We start from the raw sequence: 27331 nt of genomic DNA, 5'->3' as shown, positions 1-27331 counted from the left end.
TATTCTGCTGACATAGGATTTCTGTGTGAAGAACGTGACTCTGGACAAGATAGCTCTGCAGTTGAGACAGCCCTTGAAGGAGCTGGAGGCTACATGCTGACCACTCTTCCCAGCAGCTGAGAAGTGAGTCCTTTTTTGGAGTGGGATCTTGGTGACAAATCTCCATGTCTATCAGAAAAGTAAGTAGTGATAATACCTACCTCATGGGGTTGTGACGAGGAGTAAGTGAGTTATTATCTGGAAGAGTTCTTAGAAGAGCGTTTGCTGCTATCATTGTGTGTGCATATGTGCATGCAAGCGAATGTATGCAATGCTTCTGTTCCATCGCCAGAATCTTGGAGAATGACTTCTAGAATGTAGTGAACTAAAGCGAATGTTTCCACATCTTGTTTGCTCTCCTTCTCTGTTATTGCAAATTCTGCTGATAGAAGGCTCATGGGTTATTTTATGCATTACTTTGTTAGGCAATTCAGGCGGTCTTGACTTCTTTGTCTTCTGGACATGATGAGTGTTACAAATCTTTTGAATCACCCTGGGCAGTCATGATATAAACCTTGGCCTGTTTTTCCTACTAGATGATAAAATTTGAAGAGTAGGAGCCAAGCAGAACTAACGAAGGATGTGATCTAGGTTGGGGCTCCAAGGGAAGGTTGAACAAATTGTAAAAGGAACCAAACACACTTCTGTGCATTGAATCCTCAGTGGAGACTCTGGCAGAGCAGGCGGCTCTGTAGGGCTGACTTCAGTCAAGAAGCTTGGTGTTCAGGGTACACAGAAAGCCCAGCCTAGCTCTCTAGATTGGCTGGTCTCTGAAATTCCAGACTCTGGTTTACGTTCTACCTGGTGGCTGTCTCAAATGCTGTAGGCTCAAGGAGCAAAGAACTTCACCCTTTGAAATTGTCTGAGGTTACTTTTCAGATTGAATTGGATAACAAAGGGCTCACGCTTGTTGACAAAGAACAGAAGATGTTTATTTCCTGGGGCATGGTGATTGGCACTAGGGGTATATTCTTTTAAAGAATGAAGCTATGAGTAAAGGTTTTGATTTTGGAAGAGCTCACAGTCTGAAGAAAGGAGAGCACAAACTGAGAAAAATGTGTGCATAAAAATATGAACTTACATGTGAACGCTGAGAGGGTGAGGTCTACCTCATGGCTAGGGGAGTTCTGAAGGTGTTTTTGTGAGGGGACTCTGAAGAGAGGAGTCTGGGAAGACTCTGAGTAAAGTAAACGTTTTGAAAAATGTTTTGAGGAGGGAAGGAGATCATGACTTGTTGAGAAAGAAGATCCCGTTAGGAATACGTGTTTGTGAATTCCTTACACAGTTGAACCTTGAACAACACCAGTGTTAGGGGTACTGACCCCCACACACAGTAAAAAATTCTTGTATAACTTTTGACTCCCTCAGAACTGAACTACTAATAGTTTACTATTGACCAGAAGCCTTACTAATAACACAAACAGTGAATTAACACATATTTAGTATGTTATATGTATTATATATTGTATCCTTACAATAAAGTAAGCTGAAGAAAAGAAAATGTTATTAAAATAATAAGAAAGGGAACATATATTTACTATTCACTAAGGGAGGGAGGATCATTATAAATTTCTTTATGCTCATCATTTATGTTGAGTAGACAGAGGAGCAGGAGAGCTTTGTATTTTTATTTTGCGCTCTGTATGTCTTAGGAGTGGCAGAGGTAGGGAGATGGAGGAGGTGGAAGGGGAGACGAGAGGCAGACACACTCGGTGTAGCTTTTATTGAAAAATATCCGTGTATGAATGGATCTGTGCAATTAAAACTTGTGTTGTGGAAGGGTCAGCTCTATGCAGAAATCGTGTATCTGTCACTTTGGTAACCCTAGAACTTTGCATAGAATCTGGCACATGGTAGATCTCAAAAACTGTAGGTTGAACTGAGGGCAACCATTCAGGCTACTGTGTAGAAGATAGGTTGGAGTAGAGGGGAACAAAGTCGAAGAGAGATGTGACCATGAGCCAGGGATAAGAGGTCTAGAGAGGGCATGGCTAGGACACCAGGAATGACAAAGGAAGTCTAAGATATGTGTGGATCTGTGTTTCTTCATCAGGGTCTATCGATGTGTTCTCAAGGCTCAGGAGGTGCTCCCTAAGGTTTTGAAAAGGCTGCCTTTTTGGTCATCTGAATGACCATATGGTAACTAATCCTGCTGTATGATTTAGATGCTGTGTTTTCTTTGTGTCTGTAGTTGAGGGTTGGCACCATGTAACTGCCAAAATGACAGCATTTCACTTTTAATATGCTGTTCGGCACTCCTGGCTGCTGTTGGGTTGGTTGCTCCTAAAGTCGAAATCACAGTCACCATTTCTTGGCTGCCACTGTTCAGTGGAAGACCGCTTATCCAGGAGTCTAAACACTAGCAATGCTCAAGAACAAAATTGTTTTAAATGACTTTAAAATGTACGCATATTTATTCTCTTTATGTAATGATGAGCTCTGGTGCATTTGCTCTCATGGATGCCTGGGAATTCAGGGGTCCAGGCAGCATGGGGCATCAAGAAGGTGTGAATGACCATAAATGGTCACTATAGAATGATAGCAGTTCCCCTGCAACCCCCTTGTCTCTGTCTTTCCGTCTTTTTCTTACAAGACTGAGTTGTGGTGCTTCTGGGATATTTATTATTTTGGCAAGTAACAGCTAAGCAAAAGTGCTAAAATGTTAAGTTGAAATTTGGCAAATATATTTTGCATATCCCATGGCTTCATCTGAATACTGAAAAGAAAAAGTAAGGCGATGAGTATATGATATATTGGGGTGTGGAACAGTGTTTTCCATCCTCGTATGCTTTTGGAATTAAGGCTTTTGAAATATAGGGAATCTTGATAGAGCTGAAAACCAGGACATGCAAAAAAAAAAATGACAAGAGTGTGCATGCCAAATTTAAAAAATCGATTTCAAAGACACAGTTTCTCCTTTGAAGTGAAATTTGCTCTCAGAAGAAACTTTCATAGAGCAAGATTTTGGTTCCTTGATTGTTTGATACATGGACTTGCTGATTTGGTTTGCAAGAAAATGGAATGGTGTGGCAGAGCAATCTATTGTTAAATTGTTGAAGCCTAATGAGAAAAGAAAAGGGTGGGTTTAATATGTAAATGATGGGATTGTACCACATGATAGTATAGTTCATTATATGGAGGAAATGTTTGCAGTTACTGGAATACAGAGAAAAAGTTGTAGAATTGGCTTATCGTGTGGTAAACAGTGGCATAGATATGCTGAACTCAAATGTCATTGCCTAGTAGCAGTAAGTTTCATAGAGTCCACTGTGAATTGTGTTTGATTTGGGCATGTTAATAATATATAGTTCTTTCAGAGTTACCAATATACCAAAATGTGTAAGTGTAATCCATGAGGTCAACTACTTTTGTCTGTTTTATCACTGTATCTCTAGCACTTTCAACAGTATCTTAGTACATAATAGATACTCAGTAAAAACCTTTTGGAATGAATAAATTTAAATTGTATTGGTTTTATGCTTTCATTGTGTTTAGTTCTTGGATTTGTTTTTGTTTTATGATTGTGTAAGAACTTTATGCTTAAGAACTTTAAACCTAGTTCTTTGTTGTGCATATTGAAATGAAATTAAGATAGTGAAATTCAACCAGAGTCTGTGAAAGTGTTTATTTTTATTGGTGTCTATATTTTACTTTAGTTTGTCAAGCACTGCAGTGGAGCAGGAGTAATCATGTTACAAACTCTGTTTTGTGTGTGTTAGAGGACAAGGGAAGTAGAAAGTAAACAAAGAAAGAGAAAAGGCGAAAGCTTAGACATGAAGCCAAGACTATGCACCTCAGGAGTTTCCAGGGACTGGCGCTATTGCTCCTATAGTGGGTTAAATATTTCCCCCAGAACCCTGAAAAAAGAATGTGAAACCAGAATTGTGAAGGTGACCTTATTTGGAATAAGAGTCTTTGCCATTGTGATTAAGGCAAGGATCTAGAGATCAAATCATCCTGGCTCAGGAAGGGCCCTAAATTCAATGATGGGTGTCCTCCTAAAAGAAAAGAAAGAGACACACAGAGACGTAGAGGGGAAGGCCATGAGAGGAAGAAAGCAGAGGTTGGAGTGGTGCATTTACAAGCTAAAAAGTGCCAAGAACTGTGGGCAGCCACCCCCAGTGTGGGAGAGGTGGGGAGCAGGTCCTCCCTCGAGACTCCAGGAAAAAAGCAACCCTGCTGATGCTTTCCCTGCATACTTCTGGCCTCTGGAACTGTAAGAACATACATTTCTGTGGTTCTAAGCTACCACACTGATGGTAATTACTGCCCTAGGAAGTGAATGCAGCAGTGGAATACTGAGATAAACAGAACCCATCTTTAGGACTGATGAAACACTAATATGCTTGCTTATTAATAGATATCTCATTTTCTTACAGAAGTTTTTAAAAGTAATATGTCTCCTAAGTGGATCCACATTTGAGAAGCTCTGCACAAAGCCCTTTAAAAACCACCCAACTCCCACAAAGCAGATTTCTGACACGAAGGATGTTCTTTCTTTGCCCAGAGCCTCAGTTACGGCCATCCACCCCCACCTCTCCTCCACATTGGCTTGAGTGGGCTCACGTACTCCAGTCAAGGCTCCTCTTTCATCGTTCCTCTCCTTTGAGGTAAAGAAAGAGCAAAATGAGGTGACTGGTTTGCTAAAGGAACTATTCCATACGATTATTGCTAACATCCAAAGTCAAAGCCAGATACAGTCCCATGAGTCATTCTTGACTAACATTATAATCTGTCCATGGGCTTAATAATTGTCACATTTCCATGTGTCGCCTTGCAATCATTAATCTCTTTCTGCGTGAGAGGAGTACTTTTCGATGTGGCTGTCCAGAAGTTAAGAGTGGAAAAGAGTATATTTTCTCTTTATAGATAGTTTTAAAACTCAATTTAAAAATATTTCCAAATATGCACTGAACATGTAAAATATCAAATAATCGTTGAATAAGTGCCACATCCATGAAGGTTTTTTTCCCCCCTTTTTTTCTTGGCAGGAAGATACATAAATTAGATCAGCATGGGTCCTACAATCCTTTTTTGAGAAACCTGTGCATTCCTTTCCTGTCATAATAGCTAGAAAAGGCACTTTATATTCCGTATCCCAAATAGAGCCTTGGGTCTAGAAATGCTAGTGTTTTCATCTGCTTAAATCAGAGAGGACTCTGAAGGGTGGGGAAGAGGTATTATTTTTCATTTCAACCATTTTAAAGAATTAACTTTCCAGAAGAACTTTTGTTTCTGTAATAAACTTAATTAGACATACTTATTCATTTGAAAAAAAAAAAAAGAAAGAAAAAAATACTTGGAAGAGCCAAGAATCTGTCAGCTCCATAAGCTCTGGCATTGAACTCTTACAAGATTTTTGGAGTGGAAGCAAGTCTTACAAGGAAGCAAACCTGGGGCGACAAGATCTGGGCTTGACTCTGTTGCTAGTGTGCTCTGCAATCAGGGAAGAAAGGTTTCATCTCTCAATTTAATTTATCAGTTAGGATATTTCCCAAAGTGAAACTGTCTTCTCCCCTAACCCAAAGGAATGGGAACTGTCTTGCAGTGAGGCAGCCCGCAGTGGAGGAGAAGCTTGAGAGATGCTATGCATGTGTTCCCAAAGCTGGATGTAAAGGAACTTGAAACGTTGAATGAGGTTTTCAGTGAATTGGCAAGCTTGGTATTGAGGCGTCTTCTGCATTTAATCTGTGGATGAAATGACTACCTTTTGTATTATGTTTTTACGCATATTAAAGCCCCTGGATCAGGAGGCCGAGGAGGCAGGCTTCATAGTAGAGAGAGAGTTCCACATGGGCTCAAATCCTACCTCTGTCCTCTCCTAGCTGTGTGACCTTAGAAAAAAGACTTACGTCACCTGACTATTCTTTCAGTTGTGAAATGAGCATAGATTTGGAGAATTCAGAGAGTCTGAATTCATAGATGCTGGGAGATGAAACAAGTTAGTGTGGCCTGATGCCCAGCATGGTGCCTGGCCCCAGGGTGGTCCTTTCCATGAAAGCACAACAACAAATTCTCACTCTCCATTCTCTCACCAAGTGAGCATCCCCAGCCCCTCACTTAGCAATGCCTTGTATGCTGGCATGCTTAAATATTACCTCATTTCTAAACTTAGTTAAGGTTTGGTTTGGCTGTGGATAACAGAGGCCCCAAATATCAGCAGCTTAAACTAGACAGGAATTGATTTCTCTGTAGTAGAAGTTTGCAGTAGACAGTACTGCTGATCATTCTGCTCATGAGTCTTGGGGGACATAGGCAAGAGCTCTTTTTTTCTCCCTCATGCAAACCTCTCATCTCACTTCCCATCGTCAGTAAAATGATAGAAGAGAATATGACCAATAGACACAGTCAGTCAGATCTGAGAAGAACGAAGAGTAAGACTGAGTTTTGATATTTTTTGAGTTCTTCGTAGTCCTTGGGGCCAACTCCACCCCAATATCTCAGTTTTATATCTCCAATGAGTCTGTGTTTTGTTTCAATGTGAGTTGAGTTTCTGTCATTGCAGCTGATAGACTCATGACAAATGTATGTCTCTAGCTCAAAACTCATAGGAAGCACTGCTCATGGTCCTGGCTATGAGTCTGGGGTCAGTTAAAGTTCTTTGGTTTTAAAACTAGTATTTTTTTAAAAAAACTAAAAAATCGTATCATCTGTAAATGTGCTAAGCAAATGTATCATTTTAAAATGTAAGCTTAGCCAAGAGGTTAGGAGCATGCAACATGGCGCCAGGGTGCCTTAGTGCAAATCTGGGTCTTTTTACTTAACTAGAGGATGATTCTGGCAAGCCACTTGATCTGTCAGTGTCTCAGAGAGATGCTAACCAATCTACCTAGTAGGATTGTTCTGAGGATTAAAGGAATTAATATTGGTACAAGTTAAAATAGTGTTTGGATCATATTAGCTATAATACTTTATAAGATACTTCTATAAATTGCTAAGATCTGTTTTGGGGGCTCTCAAGTGCAGGCAGAGGTTTATATTAATTTCCTTCTTCTCATGGAAAAATTAATAACCATTAATTAGTTACTTTATAAAAACTTTATTGGTAATTTAAAAATATTTTTAAGTAACTACTCTAGAATTTACCAACTTAATATTGCCAGATTTTAATATACTGGGATTGCTTCATACAAGATAAATCTACACACTTAGAATTAAAATGTGGCACAGTTTCCTGATAAAATATGGCATGGTTTTATTTTGCTGTAAAAGTATCTATATAAATCCAGTATTATGGATGGAATGTAGGTTTTGCAAGCAATTTTATCATTGCCATTACCTTTTCTCTCAGTAATATTTTCTGAAGGCTTATTTGGAAAGCTGGGGCTCGGGAGTGTTACAGGTCATAGCTGGTACTTTAACAATAGCAGGCCTGGTGAACTGAGGATCATGAAGGCAGCTGACTCTGTAGACAGTGAGCAGAGCTTCAGAAAGTATGCAGTATCAGGATTCCAAATCAGTAAAAGAGCTCGACTCCAGTAAGCAGATATTAAGAATTAGGTTACATTAATGGAATCTGTGTCTGGCCAACTGACACTTTCTGAATTGTCAACTGTGCGATGTGTCCTGGGATTAAGCATAATCTTGGTGCATGCTGAGAAGGAATACCAGCTCTTGGTTCAATATGTGTAAAGCTCTCAAGACTCAGCAGGGAAAGATAGCCCAGAAATGTACACTTAAATGTTAATGCTTCTGTAAAGAATCTCAGACCCTCTTATAAACATCTCAGCGAACAACCTCTTTGCCCTAGCTCAGGCAGCATCTGCCTTATCATTAGTAAGGGATGGCCCTGACCTGCAACAAGTCTCTTGTAATATTCTCACAGCTAGTTGTTTTCAGTTACTTCAACTTTTTTCCAAAGCCAAGCTGCAGAATGTCAGAGCCTGAGACACCTGGAGCAATCCTCTTCATTCCCTGCATTATTTTACAGATGAGGGAACAGAGGCTTAGAGAGGAAGAACCTGTCCAGGATGGTGCAGCCAATGGCAGCCTCAGGAAGAGGATCCTGACTAGTTCCCTGAAAGGTGGCCGATCATTATTAGTAATTAAACAGAGGGACAGTTTTCTCCGTGAATTGATTTGCGTGTGACCAACTACCATTATTTGCAGATCCTACCGAATGAGCAAGTCCAAGGAATAGCTAACCAGGAATTTGAGCTAGCAGGGACAATCCAAAATGCAACTCCAGGACAGACCTGCTGCTGTGGCTGAAGCTCTGAAGTCTGACTTGTCACCCCTAAAGGAAGGCTTTCTTTTTTTTTTTTTTTTGAGACGGAGTTTCGCTCTTGTTACCCAGGCTGGAGTGCAATGGCGCGATCTCGGCTCACCGCAACCTCCGCCTCCTGGGTTCAGGCAATTCTCCTGCCTCAGCCTCCTGAGTAGCTGGGATTACAGGCACACGCCACCATGCCCAGCTAATGTTTTGTATTTTTAGTAGAGACGGGGTTTCACCATGTTGACCAGGATGGTCTCGATCTCTCGACCTCGTGATCCACCCGCCTCGGCCTCCCAAAGTGCTGGGATTACAAGCTTGAGCCACCGCGCCCGGCCTAGGAAGGCTTTCTAAAGAGTGGCTACCTGGGAATTGTCATGCTTGTCATCAAAACAGAGGGTAAGGCATTTTGTTAGGCAAAGCCAGCCTGTTTATAGTATTTCACAGTGTATATAAAAGTCAGTGGTTGGTTACTAGCTTGTGACAAATAGTTATAGGAAAATGCTATCTAGATGGTTGGCATAAAGTCTAAACGATGTTTCCACATCTAAATGTACTCTCAAAGGTAATAACATGTTGCCTGTGATCACTGCAGAGCTGATAGCACTGCCAGGTTTGATTTTTAAAACCATTCCTGTCATGAGCTTTTTGACTCTTGACTGCTAAGCAAGCCGGGATTTTGGGGGGTTTCTTTTTTTTTTTTTTTTTTTTTGAGACGGAGTTTCGCTCTTGTTACCCAGGCTGGAGTGCAATGGCACGATCTCGGCTCACCGCAACCTCCGCCTCCTGGGTTCAGGCAATTCTCCTGCCTCAGCCTCCTGAGTAGCTGGGATTATAGGCACGCACCACCACGCCCAGCTAATTTTTTGTATTTTTAGTAGAGACGGGGTTTCACCATGTTGACCAGGTTGGTCTCGATCTCTCGACCTTGTGATCCACCCGCCTCGGCCTCCCAAAGTGCTGGGATTACAGGCTTGAGCCACCGCGCCTGGCCGATTTTGGGGGGTTTCTTACTAGCTGATCTGTTGAAGAAATTGGAGCTGGGGTGCAAGCGAAGGTGTAAGGTAAGAAAATAATTGTGATTTACATTTGATTTTATTTAGAAGTTGAGCAAATATTTATAAGGAGAGAAGTTCTCTGATACAGTTGTTATTTGAAAGGAACTTTAAAAAGACAAAGGCCTGATTCTTAAATGCGTCTTACCCGTGTTTTCTTAATGTCACCTTTGTTTTCTGCACAGCCATGAGCACAATTTGTTTTCTTGCTAGCCTTCCTTTTCTTTTTCTTTAGTCCTTCCAAATTTCCTTTCACAACCTCTAACTTGGAATAGAGGGTAGAGCCAAATGCTGCTTTACACTCAGCCACGAGGCACTATAGTAATGGCTCGGCGGCCTGGGTGGGTTTTCTCCTGTCTTGGACAACCCAACTCTGTTGCTAAGGGGTACATGAGGCATAGGGTGCAGTTGTGGAGGATGTTTCCCGAGTCCTCTCCTGGGAATGAGTGCGTGGTCAACTGAGACCATCAGCAGCGGCAGTGGCAGGTCACATGGTCCAGTGGGTGGAAAGAACCCTGTATTCAGGGTAAGGTTAGCTGGGTTCTGGTCCACGTTTCTGTGTGGTCCTGGGCAGATCACTCAATTTCTCTGAGAATCTTTTTCCTCATCTATTAAGTGACAGTGTTGGATGATGTAACCTCTAATTCCTTTCCATTTCCAATGTTCATGATTCAGGAGACTCCTTTTGATCCAAGGCATGTCCAGTTCTATTTAATAAGAGTCGTGTTATGATGGGATTCCTCTCTACATTCTCAAAAGAAAATAAAAATAGATATTTATTTTGGAGTTGTAGTAATTGAGTCTGACTGCTTTTGGTGAAATTCCAGAATCAGGAAGCTTACTAAGCATTAATGGAGGAGCATAATGAGCCGAGGTCTCAGGCTGATTTTTCATTTTAAATTGGATATCATTGGTTCATCTCCCACTTACGTACCCTGAAAATATCAGTCATCAACAGAGCACAGTCAGAATTCCATGCGAATCTGTTATTCTCATGGCAGGGGGAGTTGCACAGGTCTCTGGTGGAGAGAATATCATGGAAGTTAGTGGGATCCTGTCTCAAATGTCTCCTTCGTTATTGTAAGGAGCTATAATCACTCCAGCTCTCTGTACTTTATTGAGTATGTTCTCATCGATGAAAATTGTTAGACAAAACAGCCAAACTTGTGGTTGAACACTAGTGATTGGAGAAGAAAAAAAGGACTAAATAAGAGCTCTCATTTATAAAATGTTGAAAAAAAATCAGGCTGGGTGCCGTGGTTCACGCCTGTAATCACAGGGCTCTGGGAGGCTGAAGCATGAGGATTGCTTGAACCTAGGAGTTTAAGGTTGTAGTGAGCTATAACTGCACAACTGCACTCTAGCCTGGGTGACAGAGTGAGACCTGAACTTGAAAAAATTCGGTACCATCTAGGAATCCGATTCATACAATCATCTAAACCAAAGGATCTCAGCTTAATATAAGGACCCACTGGTGAGTCTCCATTTGTTTGGGATGTGTTGCAAATAATGTGTTAAGATATATTAGTTATAACAGATAAAGTAATCTAGTTGCAAAATTTCATATGAAAACAATTAGAGCAGATTCAAGGTAAATGAGAGGGAAAGGGGGTTTAATTACAACCAGTGGACAGGGAACTATGTATTACTCTGGGGGTTTCCATGAGACTGAGTCTTGCATATGAACTCATCTTGCCTGGCAGGAAAAAAAGTTGAAAACTACTGAGCTAAAAGATCACGTTTGAAACAATCTCATACCAATCTAGACTGAGCCATCACTAGGGGCTCAGCGAGTACTAAAATTGATAGATATATCGTTATTTGTCACTGTGGTGATCACAGACACACACATTCAACTTTTCTTTGTAAGATGTACTTATTTACTATAAAGAAATATTTAGATATTTGGAATACTTAGATATAAAAAGTAAATCATAACCCCAGATACAATCATAGTAACCTATCTCTAAGAGTTAATCTGATAATTAAACGAGTGAATGTAACTGTCAAACATTACAGCTGTGCCTGGCTCAGAGCCAGCAAGCACATCTCAGTGTAAACTGGGATCATGATCATGTACTTGGGCAAACATCCCTTTGATTTCCCCTACAGCTGCTCCTCCTCCAGCGTTTCCTAACTCAGTAAGTGGCAGTCTCGTGTTTTAAAGTTTTTCAGGCTGAAACGTCACTCCTTTCCGTGTCTCTCACTGTGTATCCAGTACATTAGATAATCCTATTGATTTTTGCCTTTAATATATATCCATGCCTCATACAAAGATTAATAATTAATTGAAACAATGTCTTATTAATGAAACTTTGGATTGATTTCAAATTTTTCCCATCATAAAAACTGCTGGCATAAGCATTTTTAGGAACACTCCTAATTATCACAGGATAAGTTGCTGGAAGTGAAGTGTGACCTCAGATATAATTACTTGCAGACTTTTACTACACTACAGAGTTCCAGATTATCTTTTAGGGTAGTTGTGCCAAATTTGATCCCACCATCATTATAGAGGCAACCTTTATTATAAAGCTTGTGTTTGCATAGAAAGATTCCAGAGGCAGAGTTTTATTTTTTGAGCTTGAATTGCACCAGAAAAGGTCAAATGTACTTAGCAGCATTTCAGATGTTTTGGGGGTGGTAAATATGAGGAATATGATGGAAAGAATTTTGATTTGAAGCATTAATGTGCTTTGGGACTGTTGACTTGCAGAACAGTGAAAGGACTGATGATCCTCAAAGCCAGGCAAGCAAGAAACCACTGTTGTCCCAACTGCAAAATGCCTGTAAGACAAATTATTTCTAAAGCTGACAACTCTGCCCTAACACAGGATGGCTACATCACCTCAAGTTGTAGTAAGGAGGAAAGAGGAGTATGGAAGAAAGAGAAATCTTCTAGGAAATACTTCATGGTTTCAAGGATTCTTGAGCAAAGTTTGCCAGAGAACATTCCTAAAGATGTGTAAAGGCAGTTCAGTCTTCCTTGCATGACTTTCTCTAAGATATACCAGCCCCCATGATCCAATTGTTTCCCTTGTAATGTTGGTGAAAATCAGAGATTCTCATGCCAACTTTGAATGAGTTAAATAAAAGTGCATTTTTGTGATGTTGTATCTACTGGTCTTTAATGGACTTCTAACAGGTGGGAATGAAAGTGAGTCACCCTGCCCTAGGAAGCTGGCCCTAGGGAGGCCTAGTAGCCACCTGGTTTAATACTTAGGGTTAGAAATATAAAACTACCATTGCAGTTTTGTGCAACTTGTATTCAGGGAGCAGGGCTGGAAAATGTGGTATTCCAGAGGGCCTGCAGTAGGTTCTTTAGAAATTCCTGTGAGCCAGTGTCAAGAGAACAAGGAAGACTGTTATAGGAAAGCTACGCATGTCCATGGAATTGCACTCTTTTCCCTTATTTCTATTCTATTGCTTGGGGATTTTGGTGTTGTTTTTTTCTAAGGATGGGGTGGGGGAGTTATATTAGATCCATGTTTTCTGGACACAGGGTCATAGCCTTCCCAAACTTACACATGCTGGTCCTCCTAAATCAGGCAGGAGAATTTAGATAGGTAACCACCCTGCCACATGGTTAGGGATAAATAGACTTCTCTAGCTATTATTCCATCATCTCTCTAGTATTAGGAAGCATCTCTGTGAGCAATAAATGTAACCAACTCCAAATTTTTCTGACCAAGAGCAGAACAGAAATCCTGCTAATGTCATCATAACTGCAAAGTTCTTAGATAAGAAAGACGATCTATTGGAAACATTTTGTAATCTACCCTGCTCTTTGTGAATGCTCTACAGTACTTAATCTATACAACAAGTACTTTTTCCTTTGGAACAATTTTAAATTCATTATTGTGGAAGTCCGAGTGATAAGCTCTATAATTTCAATTCCTGCCCAGAGGTGTGGAATCGGCCAAGGGAAACTGCTGGAATGAACCCAATTTCCAACAATTTCACATGTTGGAGAATTTACTCATCCCATCTTCCAAGTGTTGCCCTAAGAGCCAGCGTGGAGCAGGAGACATGCATTAGCTCCATACCCCCTGCTTCCTGGACCCACGGAGTGGAAACTGGTCTCTCCATGACTCAGGATGAGGGGGTTGGACTGGGGACCCTGCTGTTCCCCCTCAGGGTGTCCGATTTTTATCTCCCTGATTTCACAGTTTGTTAATAACATTTTTCAAAAGTTCTGTGGGCTCCAAAATTGTTTCCACAGTTTTATTTTATTTTTTGGCATTAAAGATTTAATTTTGCTATTTTGTGAGAATGAAAATGCTCTTGTCCTGTAATTTAAAGTGTGTGACATTTCAGTGTTAAGTCCTGGACTGGAGAGCTGTAAATTGATTTTTTGGGCCACTTGAAGGTGAGGTAAGTGGTTCTCTCTTGTTTTGAAGAAAGGGCCTTCCTCCTGCAGGGGCTGTATCCAGATAGCCCTTGCACAAGTCACATTTATGGCGCCTAGAGAGAGGAAGGTTGGCAGCTTGATTCTCCTGGAATTGACCTGTGCTAATGGGCTAATGAACTAGGTGAGACCTCTTCAGAGCCTTGCCTGCTTCAGTCAATAGACTTTGGGTGAACATGTCCTATGTGCCATGCACAGTGTATGAGGTGCTGGGGTACAAACATGGAGAAGACAGTTTGTGTCTTCCAAAGACTCAGAGTTGGGGGTTGTAATTGGAGGCTGGGGCCACGTTGCAGCTCTGCTGCTTACTCGTATGACAAGGTCAGTCACTTGATCTTGCTGAGTCTCAATTTTCTCATGTGTAAATGGCTCCACACATCTGAGTTGTGGAGAGAATCAGTTGTCAGATGCTGTCTACAGTCTCCCTGAGATTCACACTTGGAAATATAAATGAGTGCTTGCAATTATGTTCTTCATCCCTCAGAGACCTAGTCCTTCATCTGTAAAATCATTTCTCTACTCCTCAGGGTCGTGGTGAAGATCAAGCACAATGATCTCTGAAAATCGTTTAAAATGATGCTAGCATGCACTAGGTGATCAATAAGTGTTACTTTTCTTCCTTTCAAAACCTTCCGTGGCCCAGATGCCTGATCAGACATAGAGACATTAGATAGAGAGGTATGTTGTTTGAAACTTGAGGTGTCCTCCTATCTTTCTGTCTGTTAATTTTGTGTTAATTTTCAACATGCATTAAACTTGGGAGTTTCCAATAAAATTCTGGTTTCCTACTTCTCCTTTTTAAATATGTTGTTGAAAGCAATACATACACAGAATTGTAAAAAGCCAAACAGTAGATAAGAATTAGAAATGTCAGTTTCCTACCTTCTCATCCTAAGTCAGACTCCCCAGAGGCAGCTGCTTTTGTTTAATTTAGCTTTATTCCTTAATACATAGTTCTATATTTCTAAATAATATGATACTGCTACTTTTCATTATAATTATTGACTTTTCTTATAAAATATAAACATTTAAATCCCTTATATAACTCATAATATGGCTTGGCTCTGTGTCCTCACCCATGTTGAATTGTCATCCCCAGTGTTGGAGGAGGGGCCTGGTGGGAGGTGGTTGTATCATGGGCACAGATTTCCCCCTCAATGCTGCTCTTGTGATAGTGAGTGAATGCTCAAAGATTTGGTTGTTTAAAAGCACGGCACCTCCTCTGTTTCTCTTTTTCTTTCTCCTGCTTCATCATGAGGACAGTGCCTCCTTTCTCTTCACCATCTGCCATGATTGTAAGTCTTCTGAGGCCCCTCCATAAGTAGAAACCTGTACAGCCTGCAGACCTGTGAGCCAATTAAACTTCTTTGCCTTATAAATTGCCCAGTCTCAGGTAGCAGTGTGAGAACACACTAGTAGAGGAAATCGGTAGCAGAGAAATCGGGCATTGCTATAAAGATATCTGAAAATGTGGAAGTGACTTTGGAGCCGGGTAATAGGCAGAGATTGGAACAGTTTGGAGGGCTCAGAAGAGGACAGAAAGATATGGGAAAGTTTGGAACTTCCTAGAAACTTGTTGAATGGTTGTGACCAAAATGCTGATAGTGATATGGACAGTGAAGTCCCGACTGAGGTGGTCTCAGATAGAGATGAGGAATTCACTGGGAACTGGAGTAAAGATCACCCTTGCTATGTTTTAGCAAAACAAAAAACAAAAAACAAAAAACAAACAAACAAACAAACTGGCAGCATTGTGCCCTGCTCTAGAGATCTAAGGAACTTTGACTTTGAGAGAGAATATTTAGGTTATCTGGTGGAAGAAATTTCCAAGCAGCAAAGGTTTCAAGATATGGCCTGGCTGCTTTGAAAGGCCTACAATCATATGTATATGCAAAGAAATGACGTGAGACTGGGACTTATATTTAGAAAGAAAGTAGAGCATAAAAGTTTGGAAAATTTGCAGCCCAGCCATGTGGTAGAAAAGAATAACCCATTTTCCAGGGAGGAATTCAAGCCAGCTGCAGAAATTTGCCTAAATAAAGAGGAGCCAAATGTTAATAGCCAAGACAATGGGGAAAAATTTTGGAAGGCATTTCAGAGACCTTTGCAGCAGGCTTTCCCATCACAGGCCCAGAGGCCTAGGAGGGAAGAATGGTTTTGTAGGCTGGGCCCAGAGCCCTGCTGCCCAGCACAGCCTTGGGACACTGCTGCCTGCATCCCAGCTGTTCCAGCTTCTCCAGCTTTGGCTAAAGTGCCTCAGATACATCTCAGGCCACTGCTCCAGAAAGGGGAAAGCTGGAAGCTGCCAAGGCTTCCACATGGTGTTAAGCCTGAGGGCACACAGAGGGCAAGAATTGAGGTTTGGGAGCCCCACTGCTTCAATTTCAGAGGATGTATGGAAGTGCCTGTATGTCCAGGCAGAAGTCTGCTGCAGAGACAGAGCCCTCATGAAGAACCTCTATGAAGGCAGTGCAGAAGGGAAATGTGGGGCTGGAGGACCCACACATAGTCGTTGCTGGGACACTACCTAATGGAGCTGTGAGAAGAGAGCCACTGTTGTACAGACCCCAGAATAGTAGATCCACCAACAGCTTGCAGGATGTACCTGGTAAAGCTGCAGGCACTCAATGCCAGCCCATGAAAGCAACCATGAGGACTGTACCTTGCAGAGCCACAGGGGCATACTTGAAGCCTTGGGAAACCCACCCTTTGTATCAGTGTGATCTGGATGTGAGACATGAGTCAAAAGAGATTTTTTTGGAGCTTTAAGATTTAATTACTGCTCTGCTGGGTTTCAGAATTGCGTGGGGCTATAGCTCCGCTGTTTTGGCTGATTTCTCCCTTTTGGAAAGGGAGTATTTACCCAATGCATATACCACTGTTGTATCTTAGAAGTAACTAGCTTGTTTTTGATTTTACAGGCTCATAGGTTAAAGGGATTTATCTTGTCTCAGATGAGACTGGACTGTGGACTTTTCAGTTAATGCTAAAATGAGTTAAAACTTTGGGGGTAAGGCATGATTGTATTTTGAAATGTGAGAAGGGCATGAGATTTGGGAGGGGCCAGGGGCAGAATGATGTAGTTTGGCTCTGAGTCTCCACCCAAATCTCTTGTTAAATTGTCATCCCCAGTGTTGGAGGAGGGGCCTCACTGGGGGTGGTTGAATCATGGGAGTAGATTTCCCCCTCAGTGCTGCTCTCCTGATAGTGAGTGAGTGCTCAGAGATTTTATTGTTTAAAATTATGTGGCATCTTCCCCCTCCCTCCCTCTCTCTCTCTCTTGTTCTGCCATGTAAGGATGGTGCCTACTTCCTCTTTGCTTTCCACCATGATTGTAAGTGATAAGATTTGGCTCTTTCTCCACCCAGATCTCATGGTGAATTCCCATGTGTGTGGGAAGGACCATGTGGGAGGTAATTGAATTGTGGGGGCAGGTCTTTCCTGTGCTGTTCTCATTATGATAAGTAAGTCTCACAAGATCTGATGGTTTTAAAAATGGGAGTCTCCCTGCACAAGCTCTCTTCTTTTGTTTGCCACCATGTGAGATGTGCCTCTCACCTTCTGCTATGATTGTGATGCCTCCCCAGCCATGTGAAACTGTAAGTCCATTAAATCTCTTCCTTTTGTAAATTGCCCAGACTCAGGTATGTCTTTATCAGCAGTGTAAAAACAGACTTATACAGTAAATTTCCTGAGGCTTCCCCATAAACAGAAGCTTATACAGCCCAGAGGACTGTAAGCCAATTAAGACCCTTTGCTTTATAAACTACCCAGTCTCAGTTTCTTTACAGCAATGCAAGACTGGACTAACATAACTCATAAACACACCAACTTCTCTCCAGTCTCATTCACCCAAGGCAGTTATATCATAATCATTTTTTAAGTTAGCACTCAATATTAACATAATTAGGTTGATGTAAATATTGCTCACAGCTCATCATGACTACTTTATTTTCTTGTACCAGCTTTTTGTTTTTCTTGGAGTTTGAATTGCTCTGTCTCTAAATAAATTGTATAGTGTTATGTACCTATACTGATTAGTTTCCACACTCTCCAAGAGAAGATGGTTTTGGAAATTGATCCCACTTCTTTCCTTTGTGATATTTCTTCTGGAGTATGTTATTTTTTCATTCTAATCTGAACTGGAGGACTTTCCAGGCCTGCTGCATAGGTGCAGATCTGGGTGTTCCCATTATTGTTATTCTTAGATGTCTCTTCACAGCTCTTCTGAGACTATATTTCTCATTTTCTGCATGTCTCTGTTTACTGTCTTATTTTTGTGAAGCTATCTGTCAGTGGCTTTCTGACATAGGTTACATGAGGTAATATTTTTGAGACCTTGTCCATCAGAAAATAGTTTTATTGTACATATATACTTGATTTTGCTGTTAATAGAATTTTAGATTAAAATATTTTTAAAAGTTAGAATATTGCTAGCATTGCTCCAACATCTTCTTCATCTCAGAATGCTTTTAGAAAATCCAGTGTCTTATTGACTCCTGACCCTTGGTATATGCCTGGTTTTTCTATATGAAATTTCTTAGAATTTCTCTCTATTCCTATTATTCAGAAATTTCACAGTGGTTTTCTTCAGTGTGGTTTGTTTTTCATTTATAGTTCTGAGCACTTGGTAGGCCATTTCCATTTGGAAACTCATAGCCTTTAGTTCTGGGAAAGTTCAAGTTCCCTGTGTTATCTGATTTTTACTTCATCTGTTTACTTGGTGTTCTTTCTGGAATGCCTATTAGTCAGAGGTCAGACCATCCAAATCAATCTTCTATTTTAAAAAAATCCCTTCTCTCCTATTTTCCATTGTGTTTTGACTTTTTGGTCCTATTTCCTTTAAGATTTTCTCAACTTTAACCTCTTTTTATTCTATTTTTAAGATTTTTGCATCCATATTTTTTATTCCAACAGTTCTTTCATATGCTCAGAAAGTTCTTTTCTTTTCTTTCTAAAATAATATACTATCCTTATTATTCCTCATCAAGAAGACAATATTTTCTTTTGTCTCTGAGAAGTTTAGATTGAGGTTTAAGTTTCCTTCTATCTCTGCATAATCTCTGTTTCATCCAAGTTTCTTCCTGCTTTGTTAATTTTGGTCTTTGTGTTTCACGTATCTGATGATGATTCCCAGCTTCCTGAGCAACTGGGACCACAGGTGTGTCCCACTTTGCCTGGCTAATTAAAAAATTTTTTTTTTTTTTGTAGAGCCAGTGTCTCCCTATGTGGTACAAGCTGGTTTTGAACTCCTGGACTCAAGCAATGCTTCTCCCACCCAAGCCTCCCAGAGTGCTGAGATGGTAGCCGTGAGCCACCGCCCGAAGCCAGAGGCTGTTTGCAACATGTCATTATTCTCATTTGGTCAGGATAAGACTGAAGGGAGGGGTAGAAAGCTCAGGTGGAGAGTTTCAAAGGCATCATGGTAACAGGGAGCAACACGATCACACCCCACACTGAGGAACCACCAAGACTCAAGTGTGCATTCTCATTGTAGGAAGTCTTCTGCTGGCTGTGCTGATACAGGAGTAAGGTAGGGTTTAGGGGTATATCTATCATATTTGATATCTGGATCAGATCAATTTATCCACATGTATGAGTATATTTATTTATTATAATACATATACATATGTTTATATTTGTATATATATAGCAAAATTATTGTCAGTAATGATGATAAAATCAGTTATTTTTTGATTAGTTCTTCAGTTGAGAAACAATAAAAAGGAGAATAAATTTCTGTTTTAAAGATATTATTTAAATTAAGTGAAATAATTTATGTATAAAATAAATTTTGAAGTACCAAATGAAAGTATGATTCTTCACAGTTCTCTGTGTCACTGCTTTAAATTTTAACATAAATAAAAACTCCAAGTGGTTACATGGAATGACAAAGTTAAGTAATTCAAGGATTCTTATTCTTCACAATTACTAGGTGGTATTGTTTATTTTTGAATCCAGTGCTTAAACACAGGAATACGTAGTGCCACAGGGATTGGAGACACAGACTGAGCTAAATCAAAGTGGAATAATTTGGACCTTTGAACTTACTCTCAAAGGGACCATGTACATCTGAGTTTATGTTAGTTGGAAATTGACTGAATAATAGGGAGTTTTCTGAATGAACTTTCAGGTAGAACACTAAAGTGTGCCACGTTGAAGTTTATATTTACATTACTAATATTCAGTTATACTCAAAGCACTTGCAAAACTTAGACCCAGAAAAGATTTTTTTTTCTTTTGAGGAGTACCATATCACTGAAGTTGAGCCATGTTGCTTAGAGCTGCTGCACATAGTAATGATAAAAAGCAAACCAACTTTTAATCAATTCAATTGTTGGTTTAAAATTATCTATAAACAATTCCTCATTGCTCACACCCTAGGCTTATAGCTCCCATCCTGCCTTTGCTGTGAGACAGGGGCAGGCACCTGGATTTTTCACTTGGTGTTCCACAGATGTCATTTCTGTAGGCCTTTTCTCTAGGGTCAGATTTTCTGGGGAGTATATGGCTGCCAGCATTTTGGGAGCTGCATGAAGAAACAAGGCTAGGTAGTTATGTTCAACATGTAGAATCTTACTTAATCCCCCTCTTTGCAGTAGGTGGCTTCCCTCCCACAGTCTACTCAGTCAAATGTTGCTCAGTCATTCTCGTTTAGTTTATTCATAAAGTAAATCTTCCATCTACTTCTAAGATTAGGGAATGAGGGCCACCTAGAAGCACAGGTAGAGTAGGATCCAAGTGCTCCCTAAATAGACGTTCAACCACTTTGTTCTGCTTTTCTTCCCAATCTTCAACTCTGCTTTTAGAGATACAGGTGCATCCATTCCTGGCCATCTCCAGATTTTTGTGTACCAAATCTGAATTTTTGTTTGCTTGGCGTTCTCCTCTGTTGTCATTTTAAATCTTAACTTTTTCTACACTGCTAGGTTATTTCTGTTGTTGTTGTTTGTTTGTTTGTTTTTTGAGACAGGGTCTGGCTGTTGCCCAGGCTGGAGTGTAGTGGCGTAATCTCAGTTTATTGCAGCCTTGACATCCTGGACTCAAGTGATCCTCCTACTTAAGCCTCCTGAGTGGCTGGGACTAGAGGCATGTGCAACCCTGGCTGGCTATTTTTTTTTATTTTTTGTAGAGATGGGGTTTTGTCATGTTGCCCAGGCTGGTCTTGAATTCCTGAACTCAAGCAATCCTCCTTCCTTGGCCTCCCAAAGTTCTGGGATTACAGGTATGAGCCACTATATCCAGCCTAGGTTAGTTTTAATCAATTGATTTCCATCTTTTGCAGTTTGGTGGGCGTCTCTTTTTCACCATTATTTTCTGGCATGACCTATTTTCCTTCGTAGGTTTATATCACCTAACATTTTTCATGGCTTTTGAGATAGAGTAAAGATAAATGTATTATTCCATCTATTTTATAATTGAAAGTCTCTTAGTACATAATTATATTTATTATTTTTATGTAAAAGTAGACATTGGCATTTTGGGGAACAAAATGTAAAATTTAAGGTTTAAATTAGTGTTTTCATAAAGACAAAATTTCAGAGATACTTTAAAATTTAGTTGTGCCACTTCTTCTACCATCAGATCCCCAAGGGAATGAATTCATTCTGCTAATGAGGGTACTTTGGTAGGCGTGTTTGAGAATCCATTATGAGGCAAATAAATTTAGGTAAATGCTTTTGGATACAGGTTCTCACTGAGAAGGAATCAGCATGTCAGAAAAATCCCTCCTCTAGTTAACTAACCAGAAACAGTCATGCTTTACAAAATCATACGTTTTCCACAAAGCATCCCATAAGACTTGAGGGTCATAATACAAAATGATCAAAGTAATTAAAAGAGGGAAATAGCCATTCAGCTAAGTTCCTATGAGCTGTGGCTCATATGAGAATCCTCATGCAGTTTATAGCTCATAGTTAAGAGATCGGTCAGCTAGGGGGACTCTGCAGAAACTTATTTGCTTTTCTTGTCTTATAAGGTTGGACCCTAAAAGGTGTTTTGTTTCATGTTATTTGCTTATTTAAATTGATAATAACTAATGTTGAGAAGTACCTGGGAAATGGAACTCTAATAGCTGCTTTTGGAAGCTTTAATGGAAACAGTTCTTGGTTGCAAACAACATAATTCACTATAACTGCCACAAGCAAAAAGAAAAAAAAGAGTTTATTAAAGGATACTAAGTATCTTGCAAATTATCTCTCTAGGACAATGTGAAAAGCTTATGAAATGTGCAGAGGAAGAAATGAGAAAACATTTATCTATCAGCTCCTAGTTCCTATAGTGAAGGTTTGGCTATGGAATGTTAACTATCTTGCACTACAGGATTGCTCATGCGTTAGTGCAGAATGGATTCCTGTGGTTCCCAGGAAAGCTTTGGGTAGGGGAGACCTAGAGGAAAGAGAAAGTTCGTACCAATTTGTTTTTAAAGGAAGAGTTTGGGATTGAGGTTGAGAATGAAATATATAGAGCTTTGGGGAAGTTGGGAATAAGACTGAGGTTGAGAGGGAAAATAATGGAGAAAGAGGGCTTTAAGAAATATTATCGTGGGTTATAAATGACATCTTTTAATCAATTCAAGAAGAGATTGGAATTGCTTTTAATTACTTATAGTTCCAGGACTGTATTTACTTGAATGCTATAACTTGCAGAGACTGGACCACATGGCACTTCAGTTTATAAACAGTTGTTAAAAGTACAAAGTACCCTTCAGTTAGTGAGAACACACCCATCTTCAGCCTCAATGGATTTCTGATGTGAATTTTCTAATTGCTCTCAAACAGGTGAATTGTATCACAAGCAGGACAACTTAAAAATGGTCTTGGGAGATTTGACTCAAGCTGTATTGTTTGAGAATGAGCTACATTGAAAGTCAGTTAATCAGCCTTTAATCAATTGGATACTTATTCCATTTTTCTCTCCTAACAATTTAGGAGACATCCACAGGACACTGGATTCTTTGGGAAAGATCACCAAAAAAAAAAAAAAAAAAAAAGCAGATGTAAACATTTAGAAAAAAATATAGAAAATTTAAAAGTCATCTAATGACAATTAGAAGCCTAGACCTATGTAAAAGTTTCCTTTCATCTTTGATCACTCTGATCATTTCAAAGAATTTGCAAGGAAGAGAAAACACAGACTCAGTGATTCAGGGGCCTGGAATTTCCCTTTCTCTTGAGAGAGTTAAGGGTTATGTCCATACATAAAAATGAGTGGAAAACTAGGGACCCAGACTGACTTTTGGGATCAGGAAGATATCCAAGCTCAGAGCAGGCAAGTCTGGAAAAATCAGGAAGGAGTTAAAGGTCACAGAAGATAATGATCTGAGTTCAGAAAAATCAGATCAAACTGGAGTGACTGGAAGACTCTCAAAAGTTGGAACAGAACACATCTGGGCTTCAAGAGGTTGTATAATTCCAGGATGTGGCATTGGCCAGGAGAAATGATTCTAAATTAGCAATTTTAGAGAAATGCATTATTTACCACTTATTAGCTATATGGCCTTGGACAAATCATTTAATTTCTATGAGCCCCTTCCTTTCATTGTAAAGTGGGAGTAGTAAGGCTTATCTTCTTGTGAGCATTAACATATGCAAAATGTCTGAAATTGATCTTGATTGATAGGTGCTCACAAATTATATAATTATTTCTAAGACTGAAGCTTTTTCACAACAGGAAATTTTGTTCCTGTTTCCATGTGCTTCTACTGTAACCTAATATGCTCTCAGTGCTGTTTCAGAGAAAGGATAAAGCTACTACCACCTTCCCTTCACATGCCTCTGACTCTTCTCTGCTAAACTCAAATAAGATTTTTAGAGTCAGACGATTGCATCTGTACAGATGTGGCCTAGCTTGAAATTTTTTACTGACCTTGACTGTAAGAGTGACCAGGATAGGGAAGAACCTCAAAATCCTATTATATGAGGATTGAATTCACAGTGGAAAAAAACAAGGAAATTTCATTTGGAACAGAAGTAATAAAATCAAGGAATGTGTGATAGCTGCCATAAAGTATTTGGTTCGACTTGGATCTATTCTGGAGAAACAGTGATATATTTACCCCTGGGTGGCCCACTTTTGGGGGATTTAAAGAGAGATTTCTCACGTGAGAAAGAGGGAGACTCCAAGACTCCAAGATCTCTTGACTTGAAAGCCTATGGCTTTAGGAGCACAGTTGGCCCCCGTGGTGTATGTGGCATGGCAAAGGTGCTAAGTTCTTAAGCAGCAGCTCTGGGCATGGTCCAGTCTTCAGGCATGAGCCATGCCACAAAATTTGCTCTTGGCATGCAGGGTTGGGGCCTTAGAATCCTTCTTACCATAATTCTCTCGGTGCTGTCTTAATACATTTCCTTTCCATTCTTCTTTGTCACTGGTTCGCAATTACACGCTACAGAAAATGTACACAGAAGGGGTTTGTTTTGGTTACCATGTAGCAGGGTGGGAGGGAGCTATGGCTGGTGGCTGATTCTCTGGGGTGACTGGGCATGGGTTATGGGAATGGAGGATGATGTTCCTAGTCGGTTCCCAGAGAGTTGCCTCACTAGCGCCCTGGAGCCTGTGAACAGTGTTTGAATCAATGGTCAAAGTGAAGGGGGCAGTTTTGTCCTCATGCTCCCCAGGACTAATTGACCTCTTCTGAAAAGGTACATTCTTGATTTGGTGAGACTCTTCCTCACCCGGAAAGGCCAGTGAAGCAAAAAGATCTAATGTGAAAGGGTGGGGGCGAGGGGTCAAGGGTGGCATTGAAGGGAGAGAAAGGTGCAGAGCATTCACTAAATCATTTCCACCAGAACAGAGGAGAACAAAGGCGTCACCATCCTGAGAGCATTTGTGAAGGACTCATACAGACCAAGCACTGCACAGAGTCTGATGACCTTTTCCTGCCCTGGAGATTCTCAGTTTTGTCATTTTGATGAATCTCTAAGTTGTGTTCACTGTGTCTATCTCTGATAGCAAGTAAGCAATGTAACATAAAAGGTCCTTTGAAAGAAATGCATAAAAATTGAGTCAGTCTCAATGCTGCTCCAAAGCACGCCATTTACTTTTAGTTGTTCACCCTGTTCATCTCAGCTATTAAGAAAGAGAGAAGGGCGAAAATAAAATAAAATTAAAACAAGCAAGACACAAAAATGAAGTTTGATTTCTTTCTGAATCCTCTATTGGTGATATAAAGCTCAGATATTTATGCTACCATCCCCCAAGAGCCAAAACATTCATTCCGTGTGTAGGAATCAAATCTCAGAGAAGTGATGTTGAATATTCAATTTGATGCCTCCCGTGAGAGTATATATTTAAGAATACAGAGCACTGTAAGAACATCAGTTCCAAATAAAAGTATAATGTTACCATCCACTGACAATTTCGTTCTTTCATCAGTGTGATGGTAATAATACCAAAGAAGCATTGAGAATCCATTAGTCTGCAATTTGATGGAAATTCCACCCACAGGCTGTCCGGGAAACCTTACATCTCTAGCCTTACAACTTGTTTCTAGTTTTTTTTTTCTCCGTTTGTTTAGTGAGGACTTTGTTTCCTAAGAGTTTTTGAGAAGTCAAATTAGCACCTTTTAGCTGCACTGACTATTTAGATAGTCACCGGCTATGCATGGTTATTTAAATTTAAATTTATACATTTAAATAAAATTAAAACTTAGTTTCTTAGTCATACTAGTCACCTTTCAAGTGCTCAGTAGCTGCATGTGGAATGGCTACTTTATTGAAAGTTACAGATATAGAGCATTTCCAATGTAACAGAAAGTTCTGTTGGACGGTACCGATCTGTAGCCTTGTTTATAGAAATGTGGGTCTTTGAAATGTAGTTCGTCAGCGTAAGAGAAACATGTTGTCATCTAAATTTCTAAAGTGGAAATCTAATGGGCGTAATATTGACACTTCAGTTTACTTGCATTGTTAGAGAGAGGTCATCACTGAATAAGGATGGCTTCTCCCATATTCTTTAGTTATGGTAACCAAGGACACTAGGCAACAACAATAAAAAATCCCTCACCATTGTATAAATTGCATGGTCTTTCTGGTACTTAGAAGAAAAGACCCTCATGGCTGTGCCATTTTATTTTCTTGACACTTAAAAATATTTTAAAATTTTTACTTTTATTTGACACACAATAATTTTATGTGTTTATGGGGTACAATGTGACACTTCAATACATGGATACATCATGTAATGATCAAATCAGAGAAATTAGCATTTCTGTCACCTCAAACATTTATCACTTCTTTTTATGAGGAATATTCAAATTCCTGTCTTCTCACTATTTTGAAATATACAATACATGATTGTTAACTGTAGTTACCATACTGTGCATTAAAATACCAGAACTTATTTCTCCTATCATTCATGTTGTTACATGAATGATAGGAGAAACCATCTGTGGTACATGGGAGGATTTCATTCTTTTTTATGACTGAATAGTATTCCATTACACACACACACACACACACACACACACACACACACACACCACTTCAACACACACACCGCATTTTCTTTCCTTCTTTCTTTTTTAGACAGGGTCTTGCTGTTGCCCAGGCTGGAGTGTAGTGGTACCATCATGGCTCACTGCAGCTTCAACTTCCTGGTCTCAGGTGATTTTCCCTACTTAGCCTCCCAGATAGCTTGGACTACAGACATAGGTCACTATAGTCAGCTAATTTTTTGTACTTTTAGTAGATATAGGGTTTCATCATGTTGCCCAGGCTTGTCTCAGACTCCTGGGCTCAATCTGTCCACTTGCCTCGGCCTCCCAATGTGCTGGAATAACAGATATGAACCACTGAGCCTGGCCTACACCACGTTTTCTTTATTCATTCATCCACTGATGGACACTTAGGTTGATTCCATATCTTGATTATTGTGAACAGTGTTGTAATAAATATAGAAGTGTAGATATCTCTTCAATATACTGATTTCATTTCCTTTGGATATATATTGAGTAGTAAGATTGCTGGATCATGTAATAGTTCTATTTGTAATTTTAAGGGGAACCTCCTACTATTTTCCATAATGTCTGTATTAATTTTCATTCCCAACAACCATTCCTTTTCTCCACATCTTGGCAACACTTGTTGTTTTTTGACTTTTGATAATAGCTATTCAAACTAGAGTGAGGTGTTTTCTCATGGTTTTGATTTGCATGTCCCTGATGATTAGGGATGTTGAGCATTTTTCATGTACTTGATCATTTTATGTCTTTTTTTTTGAGAAATATTTATTCAGGTCTTTTGCCCATTTTTAATTGAGTTATTTATTATTCTGCTATTGAGTTGTTTGAGCCTCTTATATATTTTAGATATTGGTTCCTTATTGGACTTAACAGTTCGCACGTATGTTTTTGCATTTTGTACGGTGTCTCTTCACTCTGTTGATTGTTTCTCTTGCTGTGCAGAAGCTTTTTAGTTTCATGTAATTCCACTTGTCTGTTATTGCTTTTGCTGGCTGTGTTTTGAGGTCTTATTAAAAAAATCATCACTTAAACCAATGCCATGGAGATTTTTTCCTTATTTTTTCTTCTATTAGTTTCTTAGTTTTTGGACTTACATTTAACTCTTTAATCCATTTTGAGTGTCTTTACGTATATGGTGAGAGATAAGAGTCTAATTT

General features: G+C 39.8%; 1 protein-coding gene across 5 annotated transcripts in view; it reads left to right on the top strand.

Annotated features, from left to right (window-relative positions):
- The window catches only part of TLR2 (toll like receptor 2), a 274882-nt gene extending 256276 nt beyond the window's left edge, over positions 1-18606 (top strand). For 4 of the 5 annotated variants that reach the window (XR_012516973.1, XR_012516974.1, XR_012516972.1 and 1 more), the window contains one exon: positions 17-179. The gene's annotated coding sequence lies outside the window, so the exon portion shown is untranslated. Of the gene's footprint in view, positions 1-16; positions 8064-8148 lie in introns of those variants that run through there. The other variant, XR_012516971.1, reaches the window with a different exon arrangement.
- Positions 18607-27331: the final 8725 nt, after the last annotated feature.

The sequence above is a fragment of the Saimiri boliviensis genome, chromosome 3, assembly GCF_048565385.1.
Source record: "Saimiri boliviensis isolate mSaiBol1 chromosome 3, mSaiBol1.pri, whole genome shotgun sequence".
NCBI classification, from domain to species: domain Eukaryota; kingdom Metazoa; phylum Chordata; class Mammalia; order Primates; family Cebidae; genus Saimiri; species Saimiri boliviensis.
The sequence above is the reverse complement of the archived record's forward strand: the minus strand, read 5'-3'. Positions and strand labels throughout refer to the sequence as shown.